This window comes from Pongo abelii, chromosome 3, assembly GCF_028885655.2.
Source record: "Pongo abelii isolate AG06213 chromosome 3, NHGRI_mPonAbe1-v2.0_pri, whole genome shotgun sequence".
Lineage (NCBI taxonomy): Eukaryota > Metazoa > Chordata > Mammalia > Primates > Hominidae > Pongo > Pongo abelii.
The window spans coordinates 110584375-110604219 of record NC_071988.2 but is presented as its reverse complement, the minus strand read 5'-3'; positions in this window follow the sequence as shown (position 1 = coordinate 110604219).

Sequence of the window (19845 nt, the reverse complement as noted above, 5' to 3'; positions counted from 1 at the left end):
TGACAGGATCAAATTCACACATAACAATATCAACCTTAAATGTAAATGGACTAAATGCCCCAATTAAAAAACACAGACTGGCAAGTTGGATAAAGAGTCAAGACCCATCCATGTGCTGTATTCAGGAGATCCGTTTCATGTGCAGAGAAACACGTAGGCTCAAAATAAAGGGATGGAGGACTATTTACCAAGCAAATGGAAAGCAACAAAAAGCAGGGGTTGCAATCCTAGTCTCTGATAAAACAGACTTTAAACCAGCAAAGCTCAAAAAAGACAAAAAGGGGCATTACATAATGGTAAAGGGAACAATGCAGCAAGAAGAGCTAACTATCCTAAATATACATGCACCCAAAACATGAGCACCCAGATTCATAAAACAAGTTCTTAGAGACCTACAAAGAGACTTAGACTCCCAGACAATAATAGTAGGAGACTTTAACACCCCACTGTCAATATTAGACATATCAACAAGACAGAAAATTAACAAGGATATTCACTACTTGAACTCAGCACTGGACCAAGCAGACCTAATAGACATCTACAGAACTTTCCACCCCAAGTCAACAGGGTATACATTCTTCTCAGCACCACTTAGCACTTACTCTAAAATCAACCACATAATTGGAAGTAAAACACTCCTCAGCAAATGCAAAAGAATGGAAATCATAACAAAAAGCCTCTCAGACAATCAAATTAGAGCCGAGGATTAAGAAACTCACGCAAAATCACACAACTAAATGGAAACTGAACAACCTGCTCCTGAATGACTACTGGGTAAATAACGAAATTAAGGCAGAAATAAATAAGTTATTTGAAACCAATGAGAACAAAGACACAATGTACCAGAATCTCTGGGACACACCCAAAGCAGCGTTAAGAGGGAAATTTGTAGCACTAAATGCCCACATCAGAAAGTGGGAAAGATCTAAAATCGACAAACTAACATCACAATTAACAGAACTAGAGAAGCAAGAGCGAACAAAGTCAAAAGCTAGCAGAAGACAAGAAATAACTAAGATCAGAGCACAACTGAAGGAGATAGAGACACGAAAGCCCTTCAAAAAATAAATGAATCCAGGGGTTGGTTTTTTGAAAAGGTTAACAAAATAGAGTGCTAACCAGACTAATAAAGAAGAAAAGAGTGGGGGGAGGAGCCAAGATGGCCGAATAGGAACAGCTCCGGTCTACAGCTCCCATCGCGAGCCACGCAGAAGACGGGTGATTTCTGCATTCCCATCTGAGGTACCGTGTTCATCTCACTAGGGAGTGCCAGACAGTGGGCGCAGGTCAGTGGGTGAGCGCACCGTGCGCCAGCCGAAGCAGTGGCGAGGCATTGCCTCACTCGGGAAGCACAAGGGGTCGGGGAGTTCCCCTTCCAGGGGTGACAGACGGCACCTGGAAAATCGGGCCACTCCCACCCGAATACTGTGCTTTTCCGACGGGCTTAGGAAACGGTGCCCCAGGAGAGTATAGCCCGCACCTGGCTCAGAGGGTCCTATGCCCACAGAGTCTCGCTGATTGCTAGCACAGCAGTCTGAGATCAAACAGCAAGTCGGCAGCGAGGCTGGGGGAGGGGCGCCCGCCATTGCCCAGGCTCGCTTAGGTAAACAAAGCAGCCAGGAAGCTTAAACTGGGTGGAGCCCACCACAGCTCAAGGAGGCCTGCCTGCCTCTGTAGGCTCCACCTCTGGGGGCAGGGCACAGACAAACAAAAAGACAGCATAACCTCTGCAGACTTAAATGTCCCTGTCTGACAGTTGTGAGGAGAGCAGTGGTTCTCCCAGCACGCAGCTGGAGATCTGAGAACGGGCTGACTGCCTCCTCAAGTGGGTCCCTGACCCCTGACCCCCGAGCAGCCTAACTGGGAGGCACCCCCCAGCAGGGGCAGACTGACACCTCACATGGCCGGCCAGGTACTCCAACAGACCTGCAGCTGAGGGTTCTCTCTGTTAGAAGGAAAACTAACAGAAAGGACATCCACACCAAAAACCCATCTGTACATCACCATCATCAAAGACCAAAAGTAGATAAAACCACAAAGATGGGGAAAAAACAGAGCAGAAAAACTGGAAACTCTAAAAACCAGAGTACCTCTCCTCCTCCAAAGGAACGCAGTTCCTCACCAGCAACGGAACAAAGCTGGACGGAGAATGACTTTGACGAGCTGAGAGAAGAAGGCTTCAGACGATCAAATTACTCCGAGCTACAGGAGGATATTCAAACCAAAGGCAAAGAAGTTGAAAACTTTGAAAAAAATTTAGAAGAATGTATAACTAGAATAACCAATACAGAGAAGTGCTTAAAGGAGCTGATGGAGCTGAAAACCAAGGCTCGAGAACTACGTGAAGAATGCAGAAGCCTCAGGAGCCGATGCGATCAAATGGAAGAAAGGGTATCAGCCCTGGAAGATGAAATGAATGAAATGAAGCGAGAAGGGAAGTTCAGAGAAAAAAGAATAAAAAGAAACGAGCAAAGCCTCCAAGAAATGTGGGACTATGTGAAAAGACCAAATCTACGTCTGATTGGTGTACCTGAAAGTGACGGGGAGAATAGAAACAAGCTGGAAAACACTCTGCAGGATATTATCCAGGAGAACTTCCCCAATCTAGCAAGGCAGGCCAACATTTAGATTCAGGAAATACAGAGAACGCCACAAAGATACTCCTCGAGAAGAGCAACTCCAAGACACATAATTGTCAGATTCACCAAAGTTGAAATGAAGGAAAAAATGTTAAGGGCAGCCAGAGAGAAAGGTCGGGTTACCATCAAAGGGAAGCCCATCAGACTAACAGCAGATCTCTCGGCAGAAACCCTACAAGCCAGAAGAGAGTGGGGGCCAATATTCAACATTCTTAAAGAAAAGAATTTTCAACCCAGAATTTCATATCCTGCCAAACTAAGCTTCATAAGTGAAGGAGAAATAAAATACTTTACAGACAAGCAAATGCTGAGAGATTTTTGTCACCACCAGGCCTGCCCTAAAAGAGCTCCTGAAGGAAGCGCTAAACATGGAAAGGCACAACCGGTACCAGCCACTGCAAAATCATACCGAAATGTAAAGACCATCGAGACTAGGAAGAGACTGCATCAACTAACGAGCAAAATATCCAGCTAACATCATAATGACAGGATCACATTCACACATAACAATATTAACTTTAAATGTAAATGGACTAAATGCTCCAATTAAAAGACACAGACTGGCAAATTGGATAAAGACTCAAGACCCATCAGTGTGCTGCATTCAGGAAACCCATCTCACGTGCAGAGACACACATAGGCTCAAAATAAAAGGATGGAGGAAGATCTACCAAGCAAATGGAAAACAAAAAAAGGCAGGGGTTGCAATCCTAGTCTCTGATAAAACAGACTTTAAACCAACAAAGATCAAAAGAGACAAAGAAGGCCATTACATAATGGTAAAGGGATTAATTCAACAAGAAGAGCTAACTATCCTAAATATATATGCACCCAATACAGGAGCACCCAGATTCATAAAGCAAGTCCTGAGTGACCTACAAAGAGACTTAGACTCCCACACATTAATAATGGGAGACTTTAACACCCCACTGTCAACATTAGACAGATCAACGAGACAGAAAGTCAACAAGGATACCCAGGAATTGAACTGAGCTCTGCACCAAGCGGACCTAATAGACATCTACAGAACTCTCCACCCGAAATCAACAGAATATACATTTTTTTCAGCACCACACCACACCTATTCCAAAACTGACCATATACTTGGAAGTAAAGCTCTCCTCAATAAATGTAAAAGAACAGAAATTGTAACAAACTGTCTCTCAGATCACAGTGCAATCAAGCTAGAACTCAGGATTAAGAATCTCACTCAAAACTGCTCAACTACGTGGAAACTGAACAACCTGCTCCTGAATGACTACTGGGTACACAACGAAATGAAGGCAGAAATAAAGATGTTCTTTGAAACCAAAGAGAACCAAGACACAACATACCAGAATCTCTGGGATGCATTCAAAGCAGTGTGTAGAGGGAAATTTATAGCACTAAATGCCCACAAGAGAAAGCAGGAAAGATCCAAAATTGACACCCTAACATCACAATTAAAAGAACTAGAAAAGCAAGAGCAAACACATTCAAAAGCTAGCAGAAGGCAAGAAATAACTAAAATCAGAGCAGAACTGAAGGAAATAGAGACACAAAAAACCCTTCAAAAAATTAATGAATCCAGGAGCTGGTTTTTTGAAAGGATCAACAAAATTGATAGACCGCTAGCAAGATTAATAAAGAAAAAAAGAGAGAAGAATCAAATAGATGCAATAAAAAATGATAAAGGGGATATCACCACCGATCCCACAGAAATACAAACTACCCTCAGAGAATATTACAAACACCTCTATGCAAATAAACTAGAAAATCTAGAAGAAATGGATAAATTCCTCAACACATACACCCTCCCAAGACTAAACCAGGAAGAAGTTGAATCTCTGAATAGACCAATAACAGGAGCTGAAATTGTGGCAATAATCAATAGCTTACCAACCAAAAAAAGTCCAGGACCAGATGGGTTCACAGCCGAATTCTACCAGAGGTACAAGGAGGAGCTGGTACCATTCCTTCTGAAACTATTCCAATCAATAGAAAAAGAGGGAATCCTCCCTAACTCATTTGATGAGGCCAGCATCATCCTGATACCAAAGCCTGGCAGAGACACAACAAAAAAAGAGAATTTTAGACCAATATCCTTGATGAACATTGATGCAAAAATCCTCAATAAAATACTTGCAAACAGAATCCAGCAGCACATCAAAAAGCTTATCCACCATGATCAAGTGGGCTTCATCCCTGGGATGCAAGGCTGGTTCAATATACGCAAATCAATAAATGTAATCCAGCATATAAACAGAACCAAAGACAAAAACCACATGATTATCTCAATAGATGCAGAAAAGGCCTTTGACAAAATTCAACAACCCTTCATGCTAAAAACTCTCAATAAATTAGGAATTGATGGGATGTATCTCAAAATAATAAGAGCTATTTATGACAAACCCACAGCCAATATCATACTGAATGGGCAAAAACTGGAAGCATTCCCTTTGAAAACTGGCACAAGACAGGGATGCCCTCTCTCACCACTTCTATTCAACATAGTGTTGGAAGTTCTGGCCAGGGCAATTAGGCAGGAGAAGGAAATCAAGGGTATTCAATTAGGAAAAGAGGAAGTCAAATTGTCCCTGTTTGCAGATGACATGATAGTATATCTAGAAAACCCCATTGTCTCAGCCCAAAATCTCCTTAAGCTGATAAGCAACTTCAGCAAAGTCTCAGGATACAAAATCAATGTGCAAAAATCACAAGCATTCTTATACACCAATAACAGACAAACAGAGAGCCAAATCATGAGTGAACTCCCATTCACAATTGCTTCAAAGAGAATAAAATACCTAGGAATCCAACTTACAAGGGATGTGAAAGACCTCTTCAAGGAGAACTACAAACCACTGCTCAAGGAAATAAAAGAGGATACAAACAAATGGAAGAACATTCCATGCTCATGGGTAGGAAGAATCAATATCATGAAAATGGCCATCCTTCCCAAGGTAATTTACAGATTCAATGCCATCCCCATCAAGCTACCAATGACTTTCTTCACAGAATTGGAAAAAACTACTTTAAAGTTCATATGGAACCAAAAAAGAGCCCGCATCGCCAAGTCAATCCTAAGCCAAAAGAACAAAGCTGGAGGCATCACACTACCTGACTTCAAACTATACTACAAGGCTACAGTAACCAAAACAGCATGGTACTGGTACCAAAACAGAGATATAGATCAATGGAACAGAACAGAGCCGTCAGAAATAATGCCACATATCTACAACTATCTGATCTTTGACAAACCTGACAAAAACAAGAAATGGGGAAAGGATTCCCTATTTAATAAATGGTGCTGGGAAAACTGGCTAGCCATATGTAGAAAGCTGAAACTGGATCCCTTCCTTACACCTTATACAAAAATCAATTCAAGATGGATTAAAGACTTAAATGTTAGACCTAAAACCATAAAAACCCTAGAAGAAAACCTAGGCATTACCATTCAGGACATAGGCATGGGCAAGGACTTCATGTCTAAAACACCAAAAGCAATGGCAACAAAAGCCAAAATTGACAAATGGGATCTAATTAAACTAAAGAGCTTCTGCACAGCAAAGGAAACTACCATCAGAGTGAACAGGCAACCTACAAAATGGGAGAAAATTTTCACAACCTACTCATCTGACAAAGGGCTAATATCCAGAATCTACAATGAACTCCAACAAATTTACAAGAAAAAAACAATCAATCCCATCAAAAAGTGGGCGAAGGACATGAACAGACACTTCTCAAAAGAAGACATTTATGCAGCCAAAAAACACATGAAAAAATGCTCACCATCACTGGCCATCAGAGAAATGCAAATCAAAACCACAGTGAAATACCATCTCACACCAGTTAGAATGGCAATCATTAAAAAGTCAGGAAACAACAGGTGCTGGAGAGGATGTGGAGAAATAGGAACACTTTTACACTGTTGGTGGGACTGTAAACTAGTTCAACCATTGTGGAAGTCAGTGTGGCGATTCCTCAGGGATCTAGAACTAGAAATTCCATTTGACCCAGCCATCCCATTACTGGGTATATACCCAAAGGACTATAAATCATGCTGCTATAAAGACACATGCACACGTATGTTTATTGCCGCATTATTCACAATAGCAAAGACTTGGAACCAACCCAAATGTCCAACAATGATAGACTGGATTAAGAAAATGTGGCACATATACACCATGGAATACTATGCAGCCATAAAAAATGATGAGTTCATGTCCTTTGTAGGGACATGGATGAAATTGGAAATCATCATTCTCAGTAAACTATCACAAGAACAAAAAACCAAACACCGCATATTCTCACTCATAGGTGGGAATTGAACAATGAGAACACATGGACACAGGAAGGGGAACATCACACTGTGGGGACTGTTGTGGGGTGGGGGGAGGGGGGAGGGATAGCATTGGGAGATATACCTAATGCTAGATGACGAGTTGGTGGGTGCAGCGCACCAGCATGGCACATGTATACATATGTAACTTACCTGCACATTGCGCACATGTACCATAAAACCTAAAGTATAATAATAATCATAACAATAATAATAATAATAAAAAAGAAGAAAAGAGAGAAGAATCAAATAGACACAATAAAAAATGATAAAGGGGATATCACCACTGATCCCACAGAAATACAAACTACCATCAGAGAATACTATAAACACCTCTACACAAGTAAACTAGAAAATCTAGAAGAAATGGATAAATTTCTGGACACATACACCCTTTCAAGACTAAACCAGGAAAAAGTTGAATCCCTGAATAGACCAAACATTGAGGCAGTAATTAATAGCCTACCAACCAACAAAAGCCCAGGACCAGACAGATTCACAGCCAAATTCTACCAAAGGTACAAATAGGAGCTGGTACCATTCCTTCTGAAACTATTTCAAACAATAGAAAAAGAGGGACTCCTCCCTAAACCATTTTATGAGGCCAGCATCATCCTGATATAAAAACCTAGCAGAGACAACAGAAAAAGAAACTTTCAGGCCAATACCCCTGATGAACATCGATGCGAAAATCCTCAGAAAATACTGGCAAACAGGAGTCAGCAACACATCAAAAGCTTATCCACCACAATTAAGTCAGCTTCAACCCTAGGATGCAGGGCTGGTCAACATACGCAAATCAATAAACGTAATCCATCACATAAACAGAACCAATGACAAAAACCACATGATTATCTCAATAGATGCAGAAAATGCCTTTGAAAAATTCAATACCCCTTCAGGCTAAAAACTCTCAATAAACTAGGTATTGATGGCACATATCTCAAAATAATAAGGGCTATTTATGACAAACCCATAACCAATATCATACTGAATGGGCAAAAGCTGGAAGCATTTCCTATGAAAACTGGCACAAGACAAGGATGCCCTCTCTCACCACTCCTATTCACCAAAGTATTGGCAGTTCTGGCCAGGGTAATGAGCCGAGAGAAAGAAATAAAGGGTATTCAAATAGGAAGAGAGAAAATGAAATTGTCTCTGTTTGCAGATGACATAATTGTATATTTAGAAAACCCCATCATCTCAGCCCAAAAATGTCCTAAGCTGATAAGTAACTTCAGCAAAGTCTCAGGATACAAAGCAATGTGCAAAAATCACCAATAATAGGCAAACAGAGAATCAAATCATAAGTGAACTCCCTTTCACAATTGCTACAAAGAAAATAAAATACCTAGGAATACAACCTACAAGGGACGTGAAGGACCTTTTCAAGGAGAACTACAAACCACTGCTCAAGGAAATAAGACAGGACACAAATGGAAAAAAATTCCATGCTTAAGGATAGGAAGAATCAATATTGTGAAAATGGCCACACTGCCCAAAGTAATTTATAGATTCAGTGCTATTCCCACCAAGCTACTATTGACTTTCTTCACAGAATTAGAAAAAACTACTTTAAATTTCATATGGAACCAAAAAAAGAGCCCATATAGCCAAGACAATCCTAAGCAAAAAGAACAAACCTGGAGGCGTCAGACTACCTGACTTCAAACTATACTACAAGGCTACAGTAACCAAGACAGCATGGTACTGGTACCAAATAGATATACAGACCAATGGCACAGAACAGAGGCCTCAGAAATAACACCACACATCTACAACCATCTGATCTTTAACAACCTGACAAAAACAAGCAATGGGGAAACGATTCCCTATTTAATAAATGGTACTGGGAAAACTGGCTAGCCATATGCAGAAAACTGAAACTGGACCCCCCATCCTTACACCTTATACAAAAATTAACTCAAGATGAATTAAAGACTTAAACGTAAGACTTAAAACCACAAAAACCCTAGAAGAAAACCTAAGTAATACCATTCAGGACATAGGCATGGGCAAAGACTTCATGACTAAAACACCAAAAGCAATTGCAACGAAAGCCAAAACTGACAAATGGGATCTAATTAAACTAAAGAGCTTCTGCACTGCAAGAGAAACTATCATCAGAGTGAACAGGCAACCTACAGAATGGGAGAAAATTTTTGCAATCTATCCATCTGACAAATGTCTAATATCCAGAATCTACAAGGAAAGAAAACAAATTTACAAGAAAAAACAAACAACCCCATCAAAAAGTGGATGAGGAATATGAACAGACACTTGTCAAAAGAAGACATTTATGCAGCCAACAAACATGAAAAAAAGCTCATCATCACTGGTCATTAGAGAAATGCAAATCAAAACCACAATGAGATACCATCTCATGCCAGTTAGAATGGTGATTATTAACAAGTCTGGAAGCAGTAGATGCTGGCGAGGGTGTGGAGAAATAGGAATGCTTGTACACTGTTGGTGGGAGTGTAAATTAGTTCAACCATTGCAGAAAACAGTGTGGCAATTCCTCAAGGATCTATAACTAGAAATACCATTTGACCCAGCAATCCCATTACTGAGTATATACCCAAAGGATTATAAATCATTCTATTATAAAGACACATGCACACATATGCTTATTGCAGTACTATTTACAATAGCAAAGACTTGGAACCAACCCAAATGCTCATCAATGATAGACTGGATAAAGAAAATGTGGCTAGTATACACCATGGAATATGATGCAGCCATAAAAAAGAATGGGTTCATATGCTTTGCAGGGACATAAATGAAGCTGGGAACCATCGTTCTCAGCAAACTACCACAGGAACAGAAAACCAAACACCACATATTCTCAGTCATAAGTGGGAGTTGAACAATGAGAACACATGGACACAGGGAGGGGAACATCACACACTGGAGCCCATTGGGGAATGGGGGGCAAGGGGAGGGATAGCATTAGGAGAAATACCTAATGCATGCAGGGCTTAAAACCTAGATAATGGGTTGACAGGTGCAGCAAACCACCATAGCACATGTATACCTATGTAACAAACCTGCACCTTCTGCACATGTATCCCAGAACTTAAAGTATAATGATAAAAAAAAACTGCATATAATTTTCACTCCCCCAAAATGTAACTATTTATAGCTTACTGTTGACTGCAAGCCTTACTGATAACATAAACAGTCGATTAACATATATTTATTACATGCTGGAATCTTACAGTAAAGCCACATAAAAGAAAATTCTATTTAAAAAATCATAAGAGAAAATATATTTACTATTCATTAAGTAGAAGTGGACCATCATAAAGGTCTTCATCCTCATTGTCTTCACATTGAGTAGGCTGAGAAGGTGGAGGAAGAGGAAGGGTTGGTCTTGCTGTCTCAGATGGCAGGGGTAGAACAGGTTGAGGTGGTTAGAAGGCAAGACAGTAGAAGCAGGCAGATTTATTGAAAAAAGTCTGTATAGAAGTGGACCCACGCAGTTCAAAGTCTTGTTGTTCAATGGTCAACTGTACTCCCAACCTGAATAGCCGCATCATCTTTGAATTAAGGCTCCATAAGCAGATAGTAGATTGTTGATTCTTGGGTGTTTTGGGTTTTTGGGGTTTTTTTCCATTTTGGTTGATTTTGAATTTTTTTTTTTTAAAGGAAAGCTATTTAAAAATAATCCTTGTGGCCGGGCACGATAGCTCACGCCTGTAATCCCAGCACTTTGGGAGGCCGAGGCAGGTGGATCATGATGTCAGGGGTTCAAGACCAGCATGACCAACATGGTGAAACCCTGTCTCTACTAAAAATACAAAAATTAGCCGGGCGTGGTGGCGCATGCCTGTAATCCCAGCTACTCAGGAGGCTGAGGCAGGAGAATCGCTTGAACCTGGGAGGCAGAGGTTGCAGTGAGCAGAGATCGTGCCACTGCACTCCAGCCTGGGTAACAGAGCGAGATTCCATCTCAAAAATAATAATAATAATAATAACAATAATAATAATAATAATCCTTGTTAGTATAGTTAGTATGACCAAATACAGAGATAGTATAGGGATTGTTAAATGTTAAGGTGCTTAAAAATCCAGTGAGGACCTTATTTCAAATGCAGCTCCCCAGGCACTGCTCCCAGGAAATCTCAGTATATCTGAAGTGAAGCCTAGAAATATAAATTAATTACAAGCTCCCTAAATGATTTGAGGGAAATGTTGAGAAAACATAAATCTGAGACCAAATATTCTGGATTCATATTAGTTTTATCTAATTTGATTAAGTAAATTATAATTTTTAGTTGATGTAGCTCAAACTTCTCAGTATATATATTTATGTTGCTAGGCATATTACACTTATTTGGAGGTAAATTATTTTTATATCATGATGTAACGGAAAGAGCATGGGAGCCTGCAGGAGCTTGGTTCAAATCTCAGTTGTGTTGCTTAATTAACTGAATAATTTTGGGAAAATTACTTTATCTTGTTAAGCCTTACTTTTTCTGTTTTAAATGAATAATAGCACCTAACCCCTAATGGAGGGTTAAACGAATTAGCAGATGTAAAGTAATTAATTCAATATCTAATGCAGTAAAGTACCGAAAAAAAATCCAAATAGGCTGTAAGAATTCTTCTGTATGAAGTGTTTCACTGAATACTCCTACTTTGGCTTAGCTGCATTTAGAACTACTTTGTATCTTAGGTGTTTCAGCTGGGACACTACTTTGCTATGTGATTGTGCCAGTTATTTACCTGTTTGCTCTCTGATCCATTTGCCTTCTCTCCCAGCTCTTCTCTGTACCATAGGAAGCTAAACCCTGGGAATGTTTTCCCAAACTCCATTCCCAACTTGCTTCTGGGTAATTTTAGACAATAGGAAGCACTGAGGGAAGATAGAAAGGTGAGAAGAGAAGATAAAGGGAGGTAACCATTCCAGTAGGATCTCTTCTGGATTCCAGCTGTTGAGGCTGCTGGCCTAGGCTTTGGTGAAAACACCTTTTCCCATTGTCCCTCCAGTGCTGGGTTAAGAACAGCTTTCTGCAGTTGCAGATCTTAAAGTTGCCTCACCTTCCCCTGCGTGTGCTTTCCATTTTAATAGAATGTAATGTTTTTGGAACAAATGGTTTTTGTTTGGGGACTCAGATGTGCATTAAAAATTTACAGATATCCTTTAATAGTAATTGAAGTTTCAAGTTAGGTTTTCTTCTAAGAAAGGGTTTTCAGAAACAAATTACTCTGTTAAGGAAAAGAAAGTCTATAGATAGTAAAAGCCAGAAAATGTTAGTTTCTTCCTTTTCTCCAAAAGAAAAAATTTGGCACAGAATCTCTTCATCCACCAAAATCAAACTATCTTTGTCTTTCCATTGCATGAGATACGGTATTTTTTGTTTTAATATAGAGATGAAAACTACACTAAAAAAATTTAAACTTCATATTATATGACCTTTTAAGAATATGTGGAGAAGTTTGAAGAAGGTTGAATAGAGAGCCAGGAAATAAATCCATGTGTTTATGGCAAATTGATCTTCAACAAAGCTACCAAGAACACAATGGGGAAAGGATAGTCTCCAATATATGATGTTGGGAAAACTAAATATCCACATACAGAAGAATGAAATTGGACCCTTATCTCACACCATATACAACAATCAACTCAATTAATGTAAGACCTGAAACTGTAAAACTACTAGATAAAAACCTAGGGAAAAGGCTTCTTGACATTGGTCTAGGCAATGATTTTTTGGCTATAACCCCAACAGCACAGGCAACAAAAGCAAAAATAGGCAAATTGGATTACATCAAACTAAAAAGTTTCTGCATAGCAAAGGAAGAAATCAACAGGGTGAAGAGACAACATTCAGAATGGGAGAAAATATTTGCACACTGCATATCTGATAAGGGGATAATGTCCAACATACATGAAAAAACTCAAACAACTCACTAGCAAGAAAACAAATAAAATCCAATTTAGAAATGAGCAAAGAACCTGAATACACATTTCTCGAAAGAAGATACAGAAATGGCTAAGAGGTATATAAAACAAATGTTCAGCATCACTAATCATCAGGGATATGCATATTCAAACCACAATATGATATCGTCTCACACTTGCAAGAATAGCTATTATCAAGAAGATGAAAGATAACAAGATGTAGAGAAAAGACAACTCTTGTACACTGTTGGTAGGAATGTAAATTAGTATAGCTGTCATGGAAAACAGTATGGAGTTCCTCAAAAAATTAAAAATAACACTCCCATGAGATCTAGCAATTCCTACTTCTGGGTAAACAAGTAAAGGAAATGAAATCAGTCTATCAAAAACATAGCTGTGCTCCCATGTTCGTTGCAGCATTAGTCACAATAGCCAAGATATATGGAATCAACCAAAGTGTCCGTCAATGGATGAATAAATAAGGAAAATGTGGCTTATATACGCAATGAAATATTATTCTGCCTTAGAAAAAAAGGAAATTCTGTCATTTGCAACAACCTGGACAAAACTGGCCATTACATTAAGTGAACTAAGCCAGGCAGAGAAAGACAAACACTTCATGATCTCACTTGTATGTGAACTCTTTAAAAAGTTGAATTCAAAGAAGCAGAGAGTAGAATAGTGGTTACCAGGGCCTGGAGATGAGGGGATGGCTGAGAAGATGTTATTTAAAGGATACAAGTTTCAGTTAGACAGTATGAACAAATTCTGGAGCTCTATTGCACAGCATGGTGACTACAGTTAATAAAAATGTATTATGTCCTTGAAAACTGCTAAGAGTAGATTTTAAATTTCACCACGTACACACAAAAAAGAATAACTATGTGAGGTGATGGTGATGGATATGTTAATTAGCTTGATTGTGGTATTCATTTCACAATGTATACATCTATCAAAACATGTATACCAGAAATATGCACAATTTTTATTTGTGAATTATACCTCAAAAAAGCTGAAGAAACATCTATGTGTAAAGGGAACATAAAATTGAGAAGATATTTCATCATAATGTTAGCATAAGTTAATTAGATGATGCTGACTTTTTCCAAGTTGTATCCTCTGTACAATGTTGTCAAAAATTTTAAACTCACTTTCGGGCTACTGGAAGTAGCACCTCGACTGTATTTTTGGACTATGGCCAAATCTGCTGTCTACAGGATTGCTTTACCTTGTGATAGCCAACCATTCACAATTTTATCCTCACTTGAGCCCACTGTTAGCTGAAATTGCTACTACAGAGGTTTGAGATGAAATTTCTAATACTTCCGGACATTGTGGAAAGTAACCCAACACATTCAAGAAGTATATTACTTCCTGTGGAATTGATCTGCAAGAAAAAAAAAAAAAAACTACATTCCATACTAAAATTTCTGATAAATTTTTCATAATTTGTCACTAATAATAAAAAAACAAAAATACATTGTTTATACTACCCTAAAAGCTTAAAATCCATAAATTTACATATATTACTTTATGAAGTGTGTATTATTATCTTCATTTTTTTTTTTTTTGAGACAGAGTCTCACTCTGCCTCCCAGGCTGGAGTCCAGTGGCGTGATCTCAGCTCACTGCAAGCTCTGCCTCCCGAGTTCACACCATTCTCCTACCTCAGCCTCCCAAGTAGCTGGGACTACAGGTGCCCGCCACCATGCCCAGCTAATTTTTTTTGTATTTTTAGTAGAGATGGGGTTTCACCATGTTAGCCAGGATGGTCTTGATCTCCTGACCTCGTGATCCGCCCGCCTCAGCCTCCCAAAGTGCTGAGATTACAGGCATGAGCCACTGCGCCCGGCCTGTTATCTTCATTTTTAAATGAGGAACTAGCTTAGAGAATTTCATTAACTTGTCCATTGCACTATTTGTAAAGGGAGGAGTAAAGATTCAAACCCAGATGTCTGAAATGTTTCCAAAGCCCTTGCTTACCACAACTAGATTGTTTCTGGGATGGCAAATGCCCTTAATTTAAGATAATACTTTAGCACTGTCCAAATCAATATCATCCAGTACCATACTTGGATCGCCAGTGTATTAACTAAGGTGAAACTCCAGTCTCCCTTGATTTATGAGTTTGACCTATTGATTTATGTAAGAGCCCAGAGGTTTCCTAAAGAAAAAGGTTTTGACTACTCAAGAGTTCAAGCACTAAAAAACATATGTTTGAAACACAAGATACCACTACATACCTATTAGAATGGCAGAAATCCAAAACACTAACAATACCAAATGTTGAAGAGGATGTGGAACAAGAGGAAGTGTCATTTATTGCTGGTGGGAATGCAAAATGGTAAAGCTACTTTGCCACACAGTTTGACAGTTTTTTAAAATAAAACCACACATACTCTTACTATACAATCCAGCTATCATGACCCTGGTTTTTATCAAAAGGAGTTGAAAATTTGTGTCCCCACAAAAATCTACACATGGGTATTTATGGCAGCTTTATTCATATTTGCTAAAACCTGGGAGCAACCAAAATGCCCTTCAGTAGGTAAGTGGATTAACCATGATACACTCTATACAATGGAATATTATTCAGTGCTAAGAAGAAATGAAAAGCCATGAAAAACCCTGAAAAAATGCAGAGGAAATTTAAATGCACATTATTAAGTGCCAGTCTGAAAAGGTTACATATTGTATGATTGCACCTCTATAACACTCTGGAAAAGGCAAAATTATGGAGATAATAAAAAAGGTTAGTGGTTGACAGGGGTTAGAGGAGAGAGGGATGAATAGGCAGAGCACAGAGGATTTTTAGGACAATGAAACGTTTTATAAGGTACTAAAATGTTTGGTGTGTATCATTTTACATTGTCAAAACTCATAGAATGTACAACACCAAGAGTGAACTATAGACCTGGCATGGTGGCTCATGCCTATAATCCCAGCTCTTTGGAAGGCCAAGGGTGGCAGATTGCTTGAGCCCAGGAGTTCAAGACCAGCCTGGGCAACATGGCCGAGCCCCATCTCTACAGAAAACACAAAAATTAGCCAGGCAAGGTGGTGTGTGCCTGTAGTCCCAGCTACTCAGGAGACTGAGGTGGGAGGATCGATTGAGTCCAGGAGGTCGAGGCTGCAGTGAGCAATGATGGCAACACTGCACTCCAGCCTGGGTGACAGAGCAAGACCCTGTCTTAAAAAAAAAAAAAAAAAAGCAAAAAAAAAAAAAGAGTAAATTATGGACTCTGGGTGATAATGATGTGTCATTGTAGGTTCACTGCCTATAACAAATGTACCACTCTGGTGTGGGATGTTGATAGTTGGGGAGGCTTTTCTTGTGTGAGTACAGGGGTTATATGGGAAATCTCTGTACTTTCTGCTCAATTTTGCTGTGAACCTAAAACATCTCAAAAAAGTAAATCTATTTAAAAAGAAAGAGAGGGAGAGAGAGATGTACTGAGGAAGCCAAATCAAAAGGAAGGAGAAATTTGAAGCTCCAGCTTTGCTTTTGAAGTAGAAACACATAGATTAAATTTACATTGATAGGAACAGGAGGAAATTAACACTGGTTTTAAAATAAAAACCTCCTCACATAGAACTCTCTGTACTTCTTTTGCAACTTTTCTGTAAGCCTAAAATTAATTCAAAATAAAAAGTTTTTTAAAAGCTACAATATGCTAGGCAATGTGTGTAATAACCCTATGGTATAAATATTATTCTCATTTTCAAAGACAGAAATGGAGACCTGGGAATGGTTAAGTAGCATGCAGAAGGCCTGCTAGAAAATGGCTAGGCTAGAATTCTAAATATTATGTCCCCGCTACGAAGCTCCTCCATTCTTCACTAGATCACGTTGAGTCCTAATGGCAGCATTACAGATAGGGCACAAGTGTGGGAGCCTAGGAAAGCAATAGTGGAATTTATTTTCACACTTGCCTCTTTTTCACTCAGATGGCTGATCAACAGAAGTAAAAAGTATTTATAGAATTTCATGCTTTATTGAGCAGACATTAACATATGATCATGCCTTGAATCCCAGAAAGCATATCATGGCATTTTAAATGATTGAAAAACAAGATGTTCTCTAAAGATAAAACAGATTTATGTTCCTTTTCAAAAATATTGAGTCCAAAGACTTGTATATAAAAGATTACAAAATTAACATGAAAATCTTCTACTTATTTTATTTGTAAAGCAAAAGCAGAGTCTTTCATTTTCTTTGACATGTTTTATCTACTTATACAGAAATAGGGTATACATTAATTAAGTCTCTTCATTGAAATGTGCCCAATTTGAAGAGCATCTTTGCTGGCAACCATTAATTGTGAACACTCCTCCTTCAGTATCACAAATGGCACCTTTGACCTATTCCAGTATTTGTTCTCCTTACCCCTATATTCATTCCTAGGTCTGTAAAACTTAAATTTATTGATTCAAATACTATTCAGTGAGCACCAACTGAATGCCAAACACTGTGCTCTCATATTTCTTAAAATAACCATAAGATACTTCCTGTCTCTGATGTTTGAATGATGTCAAGACTGGTCTGAATTTTTAGATGTTCATAATAAAGTAGATCCAAGAAAAGGATTCAGCAAAAGAGGCTCTCCCAAGATTTGTGAATGTTAAAAAGATTGGTAATGAATATTTCAAAAAAATCTGCTTTATTTTAGTAGCAACTTCATAACAGTAGAGTCAATTGTCCCTGAAGTCACAATGGGTCACTTGCAGAATACTACAGTAATTGGAGACAGCATACATTCTTGTGAGGAGGAATATTCCCTGGGAGGCTCTGGAGCCTGTTTCGGCATTTGGTATAACAGCCAACATTGGTGAAAGTGCCTTATGAGATGTGGATGTTCAAAAAATCAGTCATTAGCCAGGGTTGGGGGCATATGCCTATGGTCTCCGCTGCCTGGGAGGCTGAAGTGGGAGGATCACTTGAGCCCGGGGAGGTCAAGGCTGCAATAAGCAGGGAGGGGCCACTACACTCCAGCCTCATGGACAGATTCTGTCTCCAAAAAGAAAAGAAAAAAAAAAAGGTCAGAATTTTATAGCTGAAAGGGACTTTTGAGATCAAAGTAGCTGATTATTATGAACATTTTCCCTCCTGAAAACACAGTGAAAGGAAACATTAGCAAAATGAATTTTCACACATTTAGTACCTTCAGAATTTTAAAATCTGCTTCTTGGGGCATAAAGCAGTAGTTTTGGGGATACCCTTATAATTCAAAAAATTATGCCTCATCATTTTATTGCCTGTTGACTGGAATATAGTTGTGCAAGTCTGATATCGCTCTCTATAATTTTAGATGAGTTCATTAAAATAAGTTATATCACAGAAGACAGTTGACTTTTTAATCGGTATTATGAATCTCCATCTACCTGAAATCACATCTATTAAAATCTCTTTCATCTCACTAATCTTTTATCTCACTAATACTTGAACTCAATGTTCTTCACCAAAAGCCTCATACCACACCAAAGAGAGCTAAATTATTGTTCTAACTCAGCCACAAAACAGGATCAGAGAATGAGGCATAGAGCTCTGTTGACTTGTGAGTCATGCGCATTTTCAAATAAATGGATAATCAAGACCATTTCTAAGATGCAAGAAGGAAAGGTCAGAGCTTCATCTTAAATGCCCTGAGCCCAAAGACTAAATGTGAAATGTCACAAAATTCATTGCATTTAATATTTTACCTATTATTTTAGTAACACAAAGGCAACTAATTTCATCTTATGGTTTCTAATATCATGCTGGAAAGGATGCATACTAATTAGAGATAACATTTGACAGCCAGGACTTTAGAGCCAGTTCTGTCTAACTTGATTAGAGGAAGAACTTCCTAAGCAGTCACCATGGCTCCCATCCCCAATCCTGATGGCATTCAGATTGCCCGCTAGAAAACAAATACTTGTTTAAAGGTTTTGAAGCCAGGCACAGTGACTCACACCTGTAATTCCAGCAATATGGGAAGCCAAGGCAGGAGGATCAGTCAAGGCCAGGAGCTCAAGACCAGCCATGGCAATCTAGGGGACCCCATTTCTAAAAAAGATATTGAAAAATTAGCCAGTCTTAGTGATACATGCCTGTAGTCCCAGCTACTTATGAGGCTGAGGTAAGAGGAGTGCTTGAGCCGGGATTTTGAGGCTGCAGTCAGCTGTGATTGTGCCACTGCACTCCAGCCTAGGTGGCACAGCAACATTCTGTCTCTAAAACAAAACAAAAAACAAAACAAAAAAAATTAAGAAATAAAAAAGGGAAAGTTTTGAGCAGGAGGTGCCTTAAAGTAAGTAAAAGTATTTACATTTTAAGCTGCTAATTCTAAAAAATTTTTGTTTGTTTGTTTGTTTAAGTATATTCTGGCCTTTGGCCTCTAATTAAAAGATGATCTGAGTATTTTCTTTAATACCACCTGCCCTGAGCTAGCCACTGTTCTAACAATTTTATTATTAACTAATTCATACCTAACAACAACCAAATTTGGTAAATACTATTATAATCTCTATTTTACAAATGAGGAAATTGCGCTGCGAGGAATTTAAGTAATCTTCCCAAGGCCGCATAGTTAAGAAATGGCAGAGGAGAGTTTGAACCCAAGAAGTCTGGTTCCAGAGCTGGCACCCATGTGGACTCTTTCATGTACTTTGCACATTACAGGTACAACATATAGTTTATAACATATCATTTATTGTTTGTTCACTGAGGGCCAAATGCTATGCTAAACTCTGTATGTGATAGATGTCATTTTATTCCTATCACCCCCTGAGGTAAATAATGCATTTTACTGATCCTCATCATAGACTCAAAGAGCCCATGTCCTTTGTTCATAGTCACACTGCCAGTACGCGACAAAGTTGACACCTATTCCAGGTCTAGCTCTGTCCAAAATTCACAATGTAATAGCTCCATTAAAGAGTTTTTCAGGAAAAGGGCCAAGGAATCCCTTGATAAGGTATGAAAGGACAGGACA